Here is a 15,689-nt window from a genome sequence, read left to right on the forward strand (position 1 = left end):
GTGTCATCATTGTTAAAAGAAAAACTTATAGCAAGATTTAAATTTATCATCTACACTACCTGACAAAAGTCCAAGTTTTAGGAACAACAAATAATAACTTCTGGTTATTCATTTAGTATCAGAAGTGGCTTATATGAAAGGCAAAGGCCTCTATATGCTTATTTGACCAAAATAAAATATGATCATGCTTTTATTTTTAATTATTTAATTAGGACAGTAAGGTCTGACTTTGCTTAGACAAAAATCTTGTTACTTAACATAAATAATGTACAGTATCAAATATAAAAAGAATTATTATTGTGTATGTTTCCCATGAGCTTGGACGACTGCATTCATACATCTCTGCAATGACTCAAATAACTTATTAATAAAGTCATCTGGAATGGCAAAGAAAGCGTTCTTGCAGGACTCCCGGAGTTCATCAAGAACCTTCGGATTCATCTTTTATGCCTTCTCCTCCATCTTACCCCTGACATGCTTAGTAATGTTCATATCTGGTGACTGGGCTGCCCCCATACTCAATGTAACCCCAAACCATGATTTTTCCTTCACCAAACTTGACTGGTTTCTTTGAGAATCTTGGGTCCATGCGGGTTCCAAAAGGTCTTCTGCTGTATTTGTGATGATTCAGTTTAACAGACGATTCATGGGAAAAATCTACCTTCTGCCACTTTTGCTAATCAACTAGAAGTCAAGTTATTATTTTGTAGCTCTTACAACTAGGACTGACGACAAGACTTTTGTCAGGTAGTGTATTAATCAGTTATTGGGTTCCATATATATATTATAGATTATCATTATTGGCTAAAATGGTACATGCCTTAGAGACCGATCACACCGAAGGTGATTTTTCTGTTCTAAGAGCGAGAGGCGCAGCACACTGGCTTTTTTTGTTGACAAGAAAAAAAGAAGTGTTTTGCTTTTTATGTTCTTAAGCCGTGATTGAATTATCTGCGTATTGTGCATGTGCATTGCTGTTAATATTGTTATAATTTTAATATTTAATAATATTGTGATATTCACGATTTGGGAAGTCATATACAGTAGCTCCAGATAACTCGAAACAGTGACCACTAGTCTCTCCATCCCTAAAAGTCTTCATAGTCATCTTGACAACACAAATTCTGTTGTTACCTCAATGAAAACTTTGCCTCTGCTTTCATTTGTTTGGAGAATGAAAAGGACATGACTGACATAGCATGCTTTTTCTGCTTAAAGTCTACTTTTTTCAACTGCAGGCATGCAAAATGCTCTTGGCCATTAGTAAACCATACAAAAAAGATACCATCAATGCAAAAAGCGTGTTTTGTATGATCAGGGTCTTAGTTGACATTTTAGTGAATCGTAAAATACATTACTCCAAGTGCATTTCATTGCACATTTCAGATGACAAATACACTAGAGTTTAAAACTAGGATGTTTTAAATGGTTTTAAAGCATGTTTACACTGCAAAGTTGGTGCAGAAACCAAACCTTTGGCATAAATTTTTTAAAATTTGTATTTACACAAGCACGTTCAAACATCAAATACGTTTAATGTGGCATAACCTTTTTACACTGAATTCCGAAGCAGACACAGACTAGTTTTAGGTCAGCCTAAAATCGACAGTGTAAAGATGCTTTTTAGCCTTCATTTAGTGAAATGTAATATACGTTGCTCCGGGTACGTTACATTGCACATTTCAGATGACAAATACACTAGAGTGCGTTGTCTACACTTTTGCGAAATTTAAAAAAGTTACTCTGGGCAGGTTTTGTAATATGTTTGAAATAAGTTATTTAGGTTTCCCAGTGATGGGTTGCGGCTGGAAGGGCATCAGCTGCGTAAAACATATGCTGAATAAGTTGGCGGTTCATTCCACTGTGGCGACCCCTGATTAATAAAGGGACTAAGCCAAAAAGAAAATGAATGGATGAATAAAGTTATTTAGGGCAGGTTTTGTTTTATGTTTCCGATTACATGTTCTCATTATGCACATCCACAAGAAAATGTAGTCAAATATATGTTTAAATATGTGTTTACAGATTCATAAAATTGTAGCCCAAGGCACATATTTCCAATGAGCCTGTGTTTTATTTTTTGCTCAGACCACTTTTTCTGCCAAAAATCTGTTCTAATGCTCTTCTGAGAGAGGAAAAAGTCACCTACATCTTGAATGGCCTGAGCATGATTAAATTGGAGTCAGCAGATGTACATTTTTGAATGACTTATGCCTATTATGAACGGCTTGTGAGCAGACACACACAGTCACTCTCTTTAGCACAATAGACTGATGCTGATGCACACGATATATCACTTCTGATTCTGATTTGATATTTGCTAAACCATACATTTTTCAAAGATTCAATTTGAATGTCATTTGTGACCCTGGACCACATAAGCTTTAAGTTGAAGGGTTATATTTGCAGGAATAGCAGACAATACATTGAATGTTTGGTGAAAATTATAGATTTTTTTGTATGCCAAAAATCATTACAATATTAAGTACATTTATTCTGTAAATTTCCTACCATAAATATATCAAAACTTATCTTTTATTAGTAATTTACATGGATAAGAATTTATATACATACATGGTAATTTACATGGATAAGAAATAAAAACTGCTGCTTGTTCAAACTACTTATTTGAATTGAGCTGAAATAACACAATTCTTGATTTTTTTGGGGTCGGCAACTTAATTGTTTTATGTTCAATCTATTTAATTTACCTATGTCAACTTAATAGATTTGTGTTGGGACAACATAAATAAAATGTGTGGAGCCCTGCCCTATATATATATATATATATATATATATATATATATATATATATATATATATATATATATATATATATATATTATTTTTGCACTATAAAATAGCTTATAAATGAGATTTTGTGATGCTAATGGTGCATATAATTTTTTGCTATTAAAAATAAGCATGTAAACGGATACACTTAAATAAACTTCATTAATATGACACACAGACCACCATGTTTATATTAATCTTACTTAATCTGATTGTAATGCAATAATGTGCGCCTTTTGTAAAGCTGCTTTGAAACAATAATTGTTGTAAAAAGCACTTTACAAATAAACTTGAATCAACTTGAATATTAAAAAAAAAAAAGAAAAAAAAAAAAGAAAAAAAAAAAAAAAAAATATATATATATATATATATATATATATATATATATATATATATATATATATATGAACCCTCAGATGATATATAAATCTCAGTTTTCCAAAAGTGACCATTATTTGCATTTGTGGTCCATCGTCACATTAACCCCCTTAAGGTAGCCAAGCATAACAACATTTATTAGGGATGACGGAATTGCAATTAGCAGAGCTGGTGTTAAATTCAATCACAAGCTCTTTTTAATCAGATCCAAGTGTAGGTAACAAAATTAAAGTCCCCTGTTTGTGAGGAAAAAAGTAACAGATGTAATTCACAACTAGAGGGCGCTTTACTTCCAAGATTTAACATTCAAGTCTACAGCATTTAATACAGAAAAATGCATTAAAAGCATTACCCACGTGACATTGATGTAGATTTTGTATGATTCATGAGATGACAATATATTTGCTCCGCTTTCTCAAAGCATGCATAGGAAACTAATGAATGCTGAGTGGTCCAAGCAAACTGGAGATGCGTGATTTAATAATTTATATTTTAGATGGAATGGTTATGGAGATGGTGATTGTTTGCAATGCTACGTTTAATCTGCTGTATGAGCATTAGCTGGTAACATAGCTTCATTGTGCATTGATGTTCAGTAAATAAATAAATAAGGATTCCTGGCAATGGTTGTGATGGTCCTCCTCTGTGACTCTTTATATAAGCCCATTAGAAAAGCAGTAGGCTGGATTCATGCTATTGGAAATGCAGTTAATATATCACCAGCTCGCAGTTCATGAATGCCTGGATAAATGCTGTTTTGTGTGGTTAGACACTTACTAATGTTGGTAGAGGGTGGGAATGAGGACCGGACAATGCTTGTTTTAGATTTTGACTTGAAGATTTATGCCCGATCGTTCCTCTGTCAATGATTTAGCATGCTTTACATTGTTGTGTTTGGCTGAGAGGTGCTCACAGGATTTGAATTATTGCTTATTTTTTGTCACTATAGGTTTTATTCTGATGTGGAATAGTTCAAGGCCAATATTCAAATGCATGGTAATTTTTATTTAAACAAATACATAATTATTTTATAAATTAATAAAATATTATGTTAATTGATTTAATAAAACAAATATACAAATATTTACTGTCACATTAAAAAGCTGTCTATTTATTTTACTAAATAGTTTTTTATTTATTCTTTTGACTTATTTTTGTGGCTTTTTTGTTTAATATAAAACGACTTGCACATTGATGTTTACATGTTAGTTAATAGAAATGTTGATATTCATAATGTCAATTAATCGATGCAACTTTTGCTTTTTAAAAAATATTAGTAGATGTCTAAAAATAGTGTCCTGCAAAATCAAAATATTAACTAATATTACGCTATTTTTATTAGTTTTTAGTTTTAATAATATTAAAAATATAATTATAACTCTTAGTTTTTAAAAAAAATATAATAAAGGAAGTAATTATAATCTGATTATAGGTATACATTATTTTTGCAATATAAATATAATAGCTGCAATAAGTAAAAGCATGTAAACAGGTTCGTATTTTTTTTAAATGTAAAGAATATGGTGCTAGGTGTTTATTATTATATGTAATACAGTGCTAGATGCTAGGAGTGCACAATATATAGTTTCAGCATCGATATCGCAATACTTACTGACTCATTTTTTGAGGCTTATTTTGTTTAACATAAAATGACTTGCACATTGATGTTTACATGTTAGTTATTAGAAATGTTCATATTCATAATATCAATTCATGAATACAACTAGATGGTAGATGTCGAAAATAACATGCTGAAACAAAACATTATTAACTAATATTAAAGCTATTTTAAATAGTTTTTAGATTTAATAATGTTAAAAATATTATAATTCTTAGTTTCCTTTTTTGCTACATAATGAAGGATGTAATTATAATTGCAATGTAAATATAACCTGGTGCTAAAGGCTTTTTTTTTGCAAGAAGTAAAAGCATGTAAGAAAGTGCATATTGTTTTTGAAATGCAATATGGTGCTGTACTGTAGGTGTTTATTATTTGTATAAAATACAGTGCTAGATGCTAGTGCTGTACAATACATAGTTTCAGCATCGATATCACAATGTGCAAACCTGCAATAGTCAAACCACAGGATCTATGATGTCGAGGTGATATTCAGTATATTGAACACTAGCCACAGTTCAAAAAATACATGATTTATGGAGTCATTGCAAAGTTTAACAATGCGTTTATCAATTAGTTTATCGTTTGTGTTTTATGGCCTGTGACTGTGTAAACATTTCAAGCCATTTTATTTGATTTTATGCACAATAAATTATGTTTTTAACTTGAAAAGAAATATTAATACAATGAAGACTATTCAGGGTTATTTTACACTTGATTATTCGGTTTGTGCCTGAATACTGCTAGACTCCTAGAAAACAATAAAATACAGTTTATTTCATTTGTGTTGTTGCTCTACTGTATTTATTGGAGTATATTTTTCATGCAGATGCACTACCCTACAAAATATCCTAATTAATATAATTTAATGAATTCTTTCTTCCCATTTCATCTGGTACATTTATAATCCGTATATAAAATAATATGTATAACAGAAAAATATCAATCTCAGTTATTTCCAATGCTGTGCAGACCTAGATGCATATTTGCCCAATGTAATGATGCATGCAAATATGATATGATGCTATATACCTATTATTTTTGCAATATAAAGAAGCATTGACATATTTATATGGTGCTATGGATATTTATTTATTTATTTGTTTGTTTATTTGGCAGGGACAGTGTACATTAATTATTATTGCAATATAAAAAGCATTTATATATTATATGGTGCTATATGCATGTTATTATTGCAATATCGAGAAGCATTCACTGTACATATTTATATGGTGCATATTGTTATTGCAATATAAAGAAGCATTTATGTGGTGCTAGATGCATATTATTATTATTATTATTATTATTATTATTATTATTATTATTATTATTATTATTATTATTATTATTATTATTATTATTATTGCAATATAAAGAAGCATTTAGTGTACACATTTATAAGGTGCAATATGCATATTATTATTGCAATATAAAAAGCATTTATAAATTATTATTATTTATTATTATTATTAATATTTTTCTTATTATTATTATTATTATTGGAATATAAAGAAGCATTTACTGTATATATTTTTTAATATTGTGCCAGATGCTGATTGTTTTTACAATAAAAAGAATAATTTACATATTTATATGGTGCTATACATATTATTATTATTATTATTATTATTATTATTATTGAAAAAGCATTTATATATTATATGGTGTTATATGCATATTATTATTCTAATAAAGAGAAGCATTTACTGTACATATTTATGTGGTGCTACATGCACATAATTATTGCAATATAAAGAAGCATTTATGTGGTGCTAGATGCATATTATTATTATTTTAATTTTTTTTATTATTGTTGTTGTTATTATTATTATTATTAAAGCAATATAAATAAGCATTATTGTACACATTTATATGGTGCAATGTACATATTATTTTTGCAATATAAAGAGTCATTTACATATTTATATGGTGCTATGCATATTATTATTGCAATATAAAAAGCATTTATATATTATATGGTGCTATATGTATATTATTATTGCAATATAGAGAAGCATTTACTGTACATGTTTATATGGTGCTAGATGCATATTACTATTGCAATTTAAAAAAGCTTTTACTGTACATATAAGGTGCTAAATACATAATATTTTTGCGATGTAAAAAAGTATTTACATATTATATGGTTCTACAGTAGATGCAAAATTATTTGAAAAAAAAGCATGTGATACTTAAATACACTTCATTAATATGTACACATAGACCACCTGTATGCTGTAAAACTGCAGGTTAACTAGTATGTTTATATATAGTAACTTGATTGTAACTTTAACGTAATATGACCTTTTGTAAAGCTGCTTTGAAACAACAATTGTAGTAAAAAGCGCTATACAAATTAACTTGAATTGACTTAAATTTAATAATTATATGATGCTAATAAAATCATGTACGTTCAATATGGTATGCATATTCTTTTTGTAATGTAAAATATAATATAACACTGTATATGTAAATGCAAATATTATATGCTTCCAGCACCATATTAAATTTACATACTTTTTTACATTGCAAAAATACTATTATACCAGTCATATGATATTTTTGCAATATAAAGAAGCATGTAAATATAGTATGATTTCATGCATCATAGTACTATTATACACTATGTGACAAAGGTCTTGTCGTCGATTCCAGTTGTAAGAACAACAAATAATAACTTAACTTCTACTAGATCTTTTGGAAAAGGAGCAGAAGGTAGATTTTTTTCTATGAATCATCTGTTGAATTGCATCCCAATCATCACAAGTACTGCAGAAGACCTATTGGAACCCACATGGACCCAAGATTCTCATAGTTATCAGTCAAGTTTGGTCAAGAAAAATCATGGTTTGGGGTTACATTCAGTATGGGGCATGCAAGAGATCTGCAGAGTGGATGGCAACATCAACAGCCTGAGGTATCAAGACATTTGTGTTGCCCTTTACATTACAAACCACAGGAGAGGGCAAATTCTTCAGCAGGATAGCGCTCCTTTTCATACTTCAGCCTTCACATCAAAGTTCCTGAAAGCAAAGAAGGTCAAGGTGTTCAAGGATTGGCCAGCCCAGTCACCAGACATGAACATGATTGAGCATGTATGGGGTAAAATGAAGATGAATTCAAAGAATCTTGATGAACTCTGGGAGTCTGGGAGATGACTTTATTAATAAGTTATTTTAATCATCGTAGAGTTATCATACACAGTATTAATTCTTTTTCCACTGCACCATGACTTTATATTATATACTGGTCATTATTTCTGTTAACTGACAAGACTTTTGTCTAAGCAAAGTCAGACCTTACTTCTGATACCAAATGATCAACCAGAAGTCAAGTCATTATTTGTTGTTCCTAAAATTTGGATAAGCGACAAGACGTTTGTCAGATAGGATCAAGCCCAAACACAATGGTGTACTAGAATGTATTAAATACACACCACTTCACTAAATACAACACCTGCTTATAGGGATGTAAAAAATAATAATTATAAAATCTCCATGATGTAACATGAGCCGCTCAACAGTATCCGCCTATATTTGTGTACAGAATCATCACAAGTTTGTTCCTTTATCACCTTTAACCATTGGCAGAGGCCGTTTTTTATGACTTTCTTCAGCAGTATCTCCGGTTTCCATTGTGGCACTAAAAGAGCCACAAGTGTTACATTTCAAACACGTGCAACTCTCTCTCTTTCTCTTGATGTGGGTGTGTGTGTGGACTGTCATGTCATCTGCCAGGAGTTGAGCGTAATAACAGCTTTCTCCTCCAGTACGCCTTTTTGCTTCAACCACCATTCTGATGTGCATTAAAAAACAAAAAACGATGAAAGCGATTGAAGTCTCTGATAAAATACATGCTTGTGCAGATAAGACAAGGAGATAAGTGTTATATAAGATGAATCATCTGGCAAATATTAACTTTTGTGTGTGTGAGTGTGTAAGGACACATATAAAAAAAACTCATCCCACTCAAAGCATATGGCATCTCAATCAAGCTCCGCCCCCTTTTGTCATGTGACCACTCAGTTTCAGTCCCCCCATATACACTGCTGTTCATCTGCGAGGGCTGTATTTACTGTGTTGCACGCTGCTTGAGGTTAGTTTGGACTTTTCTGGCGAGAAGAAGAAGAAAGGAAGGATAACCGAAATGATGGGGGCGTCTCTGCCTGTGCGCAGGCAGGTTAGTGAACATTTTTTTTGTTTTAGCATCAGTTAAGTTTCCTGTCATGGATATTTTAACCTCTTTGTAAATAGCTGAAATGCTTTTAGATGTGCTTGTCTTTTAAATGAGTCAAGAACGTGCTTTCATGTGTCTTTTTTTTGGTCTGCGGGGCAATAAAATTCCATGCATGCAGTCGGAGCAATGAGAAATATGTGTGTTTGCATTGAGGGTGTGATTATTAGCTTGTTATATCTAAATTATTATTTTTCAAATGTTTCCAAAATTATGTTTTATTTTATTTTCTATTTTATTTATTATGTTTTTCTTCTGGACACAGTCTTATTTCTTGGAGTTTGCCTGTTATTAATTTATTTATATATAAACTTGGGTATGCATGGGACTATAACCGATTTCAGGGTTTACCGTTGTTTGGAAATTTTCTGTTATACCATTCCTAAGGTATATATAAGATTTGTGTTTTTAAAACTAATGAAGATAGCAGAGGTCATTGATTTATTTTTATTATTTAGCCTGACATGTTTACTGTTCCAAAATATTATAAATGTTTCTTAAAATAATATATATTGTATTCGAGGGGAAAAAAGTTGTTGTTTTTTACCCATTTAAAAGGAACTTTTTTTAGAGCAGTAATCACAATACTGTGATATTTTTATCCAAGGTTATCATACTTTCAAACTTATACCTGCCCATACCTACTTCAAAGGTCAATAATGTTATTAGCCTTCATTTGTCCCAAATGGCTAAAGAACAAAGCAGTGTTGTCAGATGACTTGCCTTAATTAACATAATAAACCTACTTGCGTCTTTAATTTGCACTTGAAGATGAATGCTAGAATCTTGCAAAATATTATGGTCTGTCATCATGGCATAATATTGACAAAAGAAATGAGTTATTGAAAACTGTTATGTTTCAAATGAGTTGAAAAATCTCTGTTAAACTGCACTTGGGAAATACAGTATATGAATAATAACTAATTATATAGGAAGGCTAATCATTTTGTCATCGGCTGTATGTGGGTGATCGTGAGTCACTGGCATTTTATTTAATAAAAAGAAGTTTGTATTAATCAGAGATGAATATAAGCAGAACTGCTGATATAATAAAGGTCTAAATAAAGCTTTTTAAATGGGACTTTGTTTCTAATTTAAAGAATTGTTTTTTATTATAATTTTTTAAATATTTATTTTATTGCATAACAGGTTCTTTGTAATGGTAAAAAAATTATTAAAAAGCTCTTTGTGGAACCAAAGAATTAAATTTTGGAGCCTTTTTTTAAGATTGTAAAATAAGACCAAATTGGATTAGCTAAATTCGCCGTTGTGAGTGCATGTGTGTGTGTGAATGCGAGAGTGTATGGGTGTTTCCCAGTACTGGGTTGCAGCTGGAGGGGCATCCGCTGCATAAAACATATGCTAGAGTAGTTGCCTGTTCATTCTGATGTGGCAAGCCTCTAATAAATCAGGGACTAAGCCAAAGGGAAATGAATGAATGAATGAATTCAGGTGAATAGGGTAAAACATTACACAATACTAATCACCATACTTCTTAATTTGATTGATTTCATTATGAATTGCAAACATTTTTATCAAGTTTTATCAAATGTTTAAATATGCAAACAATGCTTTTTAATTTAATATGTGCTGAATTTGAAACATTTTTAGCTGAAAAAAATGAATACTGGATGACATCAGGTTCACAATCTGGCTTTTTTTTTTATATATATGACAGTCAGTGTTTCTTTACTGAGGGCATTTTGGGAATCCCTTTCATATTTCTGCATGAATTCGAACAGACTGAGCACCGTTTACCTTTCTGATTTGTGTTTTGTAGCATATGCTTCCTACCAGCCCTTGACATCCACACAGAAAGCATTGTGTTGTATTTGCATTTGGTTCTCACTAATAAGAATGCGGCTTGTGGGAGATTTTTTTTTCTCTGTGGAGGACATGATTGGTGTTATATGTACTATATTTATTATGGCATGTGTTTGGACATGATATAACATCAAATAATATCTTTCTCATCATTGTAAATTTGATCTTAAGCAGGGATATCCAAACTCAGTCCCAGTGTCCTAGAGAGTTTAGCTTACAAGCTCTTACTAGATATACTAGAAACTTCCTGGCAGGTGTGTTGAAGCAAGTTGGAGCTAAACTTAACAGGACACCCAGTTTGGACACCCCTGATCTAAAGGCTGACTTTCAATTTATTTTATTTTTATTATTTTTATTTTTTAAATTATTTTATTTATTTATTTATTTATTTTTTATTCATTCATTTTCTTTTCAGCTTAGTCCCTTTATTGATCTGGGGTCGCCACAGTGGAATGAACCGCCTTTTATTTTTTATTTTATTTATTTGTTATTAATTATTTATTTTATTTTATTTTCCCTTTAACTGTCACCCAACATTTTTTGAGTTCACACTTGAAAAGTATAGGTTATATATGCATTTTATATATTGGCTGTCAAAATAAGCTCAGGTTCAGACAAAAGAAGATTAAATATGTACTGAAAAACATTCCACATAGCTAAAGGGTTAAAAGGTTAAATCACTTGAAATAAGAAGAAAGATATTTCAAATTGTTTAGATTTTTAGTACTATAGCCTTAGGTCCATTTGTGTTATTTTATAGCTTTAAATGACCTCATTGGTCTACTAAAATGTAGAAAATAGTAAAAATAAAAATTAATGGAGCATAAAAACACTAAAATGTTTTTTTTTACTTGACAAAATAAATGTTAACTGAAATAAATAAACAGAAATGAAAATTCAAGTACTTCAATATTTTATCTCACAATGCTATTTCAGTATATTCTCAAAAAAAGAAAAAAAAAATATATATATATAAAGGTGTATATACAGTAGAAGGTGCTCAGTGTCATTCACACAGCTACTAAACACCAGTATAGTAACACACATAAAATTAAAGTCATGAAATAAACATTGTCTATCAACATTAGATGTAACATAAATCTCTAATGTACATAACTGATGGGTAAGCAACTAAAAAGATCCATAGTAATGTCAACAAAAAGCGTAAAAAGTGATGTGTCATGCAGGGAATTCTGGGAAAGTCAATTTACTTATTTACGATTACTTATTTACGATTTAAATTTTACAATTTACTTTATTAAGGAAACATACTGTTAACCAGGTTACGGATTTTTACCGTAGCATTTTTACAGTTTTTTACAGTTGAAATAGTGGCCATTTTTTACAGTGTATAATATAAGGCACACTGTACAAGTTTTTTAGTCTAATCAACATCAGTCAAAATGACAAAAAAGTTAAACTTTGTATAACTACAAATATTTAGTTGAAACAGATTAACTAGTTACATTTAACGTACCATACAAACATTTGTTGTCATGACTTTTTGTATATCATTTTTACAGTGCAGATTCCTTTCTTCTCAAACACTCATCATATGTTTTCAGTCATCATTATATATCTCATGTTATTTGAACCTTTATAGAAGTTGTTTTGTATCAGCTTGAGCTATATTTCTGTTATGGTTTGGATTTGGATGTATACATAATCAGGGATCTGATGTTGTTATACCGGTTTTACTGTTCAATGAAAGACTTGCTTCGTCAGGTTGATCCACACACACACACACACACACACACACATACACAGACACACACACAGACAAACGCACACACACACGCACACACACACGCACACACACACACACCCACATGCACACACACACACACACACACACAAGGATACAGTGGCCTTTTTCCTGCTTCTGTGTTTGAAAAGACTTGGTCACCTGCCAGTTAAACAATACCTTTCAATGAGCACTATTGGCTGTGCATTAATTACAGGGACAGTCCCATTGGAGCAGTGCATGGGTCAGTAACTCGCCAGTTTCTGAATCACCTGTGCAGCATGCAGTTTATTTAACTAAACTAAAGCCTTTAACATTTAAAGGGATAGTTTAGCCAAAAATGAAAATTCTATCATTGTTTACTTATCCTCTATTTGTTCCAAACCGGTTTGAGTTTCTTTTGTGTTCAACAGAAGATATACTAAAGAATGTTGGGAAGAAACAGCTGTTAATATCAATTTTTCTCTCAAACATTCTTCAGAATCTGTAGTTTTGTGCCCAACAGAAGAAGGAAATCATATGAATTTAGTACGTGAGGAGATGGTGAGGAATTTTTTATTTTTGGATGAACTACTCCTTTAAAAGGGTTTACTTTTATATGAACTTTGTTTCTTTGAACAAGTTTGGGCAGGATGAAAAGCAACAACAACATTACAGATGTGTTATGAGTCAAAACACTGCATGTGAATAGGGTTAAAAAAATTCTCTGGTTTATTGATTTATGTTAAGAATGGGGATGCTTACGTTGCTTAAATATGCAAATTATGCATTTATTTGAATAAATATTCACAATTTTGCATATATTTCTTGCACAAAATCTGAACATTGGATCAAATTAGTTTCAAAATTCAAACTTACATATTTTAGTCAGATGTTTTTAATGAATGTTTTGGGGAATCTATTTTTATCGCTACATAATTTAGAAAATGTTTTTAAAAAATCTGAATTTTTGGTTGAATAAAATGTTCTTTATAATCAGGCAAATTATGTATGATCATAATTCATTCATTCATTCGTTCATTCATTCATTCATTTTCTTTTCGGCTTATTCCCTTTATTAATCTGGGGTTGCCACAGCGGAACACACTGCCATCTTATCCAGCATATGTTTTACGCAGCGGATGCCCTTCCAGCTGCAACCCATCACTGGGAAACACCCATACACTCTCATTCACACACATACACTACGACCAATTTAGCTTACCCAATTCACCTATAGCGCATGTGTTTGGACTGTGGGGGAAACTTGAGCACCCGGAAAAAACCCACGCGAACACGGGGAGAATATGCAAACTCCACACAGAAATGCCAACTGACCCAGTCGAGGCTCAAACCAGTGACCTTCTTGCTGTTAGGCAACAGTGCTACCTACTGCGCCACTGTGCTGCCCTATGATCATACTGTCCCTCTGTAAAAACCTTCCAAATATAAATATGAAATTAAACGATGACTATGTTATAAAACTGTTATAGTTGAACTATATTTTTTTAAAACTTGATTTTGTCTATGACTTACTCTTGTTGTTTGTGGTTTTAGTTTTTGTGAAGTAAATTGGTCAACTTGGGTTGTTGGTTTTATTATTGTGCTATATAAATAAACTGTTATTGTCATTATAAAGTTTGGTCTGTGTAAGTGTTGCTAAAAGTGAAGATTTATGGCTCAATAGTCAACTCAAAAACTTGGCTAGATCATAAAAACCCGCGTCTTTGCTTGCAGCTTCTTTACTTGCATCCATATATACTGTAAACATATGAACATATGAATGGGATGCAGTTGGGTTCAGAATGCTTGCTAGGACTTTAAGTGGTTGCCATGACAATTCCCCAAATTTTCGTGACTAGAATGTAGTTGCTATTGGATTTGAATGGCTGTTAGACCATCTTCAGGTGGTTGCTAAGGTGTTTAATGTAATTCTGTGAAATTCTTATTACTAAATAAAGGTCCCTTCACAATTAGACATTTTTATCAAATCGCACATCTCTTTTAGGCTTTTATACCAGGGGTGGGCAATTAATTTTTCCAAGGGGCCACATTATGGCTGATTTACTTCTGCGTCCAGCACATGCGTATGCTCCGGCGCAGCCCATGCGAGGTCGCTTACATGCTTCTTTCAAAAAATGTAACTACACATCGCAACGAGGCATAGCCCAAGCTCTGTTATTGGTCATCCTGGTAGCGCTGATGTGTGTGGGCGGAGGTAAAAGCCGCACAAGCCCGATGGAGTGAGTGTTTACAAGTGTCGAGTCCTGTGAAGGAGCTCCAGATGGAAAATGTTGTTTTGTGTTTACATTATCTGCTTGTTAAGTCATGACGTATGAAATACTGTTTCCGTGTCCAACCGCTACTCATTTGAATTGAGAAAATATTCGTTTATGGCCAGTTTTTAGTCCTATCACACATTAAAGTGAATTTTATATAAAATAAATCTGCACGTCTGCAGATTCCCACCTCAATGAGCCACTTGTACATTAAGGTAGTGTTCGGAAAAAACAAAACACCAGAGAAGAAACTCGACACAGAGGAACATAAAACCCACTGCCAGCTAGCGTTTCGGAAGTGTTATTGCAGAGCAACACAAACAGCACGCAGAAGTATAATTGCATGGCAACGCTCATTGTTTGCATCGGCACATAACTAACGCGCTCTGGACTTTAGACTAGCTTTTAGTTGATAAATGGCGCAGTCTATTTCAGTTTCACAAAATAACAACACGCCAACAATGTGCCTTAACACCCCTCCATTTTAGACCAGAAAGTGGTGCAAATGGATTGACTATTTAAACAGTCTGGTGCAAAACGTGAAAATTAGGGTTGCGCTGGTCTGAAAATAGCAACAAATCACGCCAAACACCTCTTGCGCCTTATTGCGCCTGGTGTATGATAGGGCCCAATATGTCAAAATTAGGTCAGTTTTCCCTTATTTCGTGAAAACAAGATTATATTGCTTACTCATAATTGGCAGATTATTTTGCTTGTTTTATAGAAAAATTCAATTAATTTTGTTATTATTAAGTAAGAAAAGCATTTTTGCAGTGTAAAGCAGCTTAATGCATTTTTGATTAAAAAAAAAAAAAGTAAACATCTAAAGGCAGGGATCACA

The 15,689-nt window shown here is 32.0% G+C and overlaps 1 protein-coding gene across 2 annotated transcripts in view; it reads left to right on the forward strand.

Annotated features, from left to right (window-relative positions):
- Positions 1-15,689, forward strand: part of pld1b (phospholipase D1b) — a 79,167-nt gene that overhangs the window by 4,298 nt on the left and 59,180 nt on the right. Inside the window, exon 1 of one of the 2 annotated variants that reach the window (XM_056450122.1) lies at positions 8,861-8,968. The exons of the other annotated variant lie outside the window; for it this stretch is intronic. The gene's annotated coding sequence lies outside the window, so the exon portion shown is untranslated. Of the gene's footprint in view, positions 1-8,860; positions 8,969-15,689 lie in introns of those variants that run through there. 2 annotated transcript variants of the gene reach the window in all.

Source organism: Danio aesculapii, chromosome 24, assembly GCF_903798145.1.
Source record: "Danio aesculapii chromosome 24, fDanAes4.1, whole genome shotgun sequence".
NCBI lineage: Eukaryota > Metazoa > Chordata > Actinopteri > Cypriniformes > Danionidae > Danio > Danio aesculapii.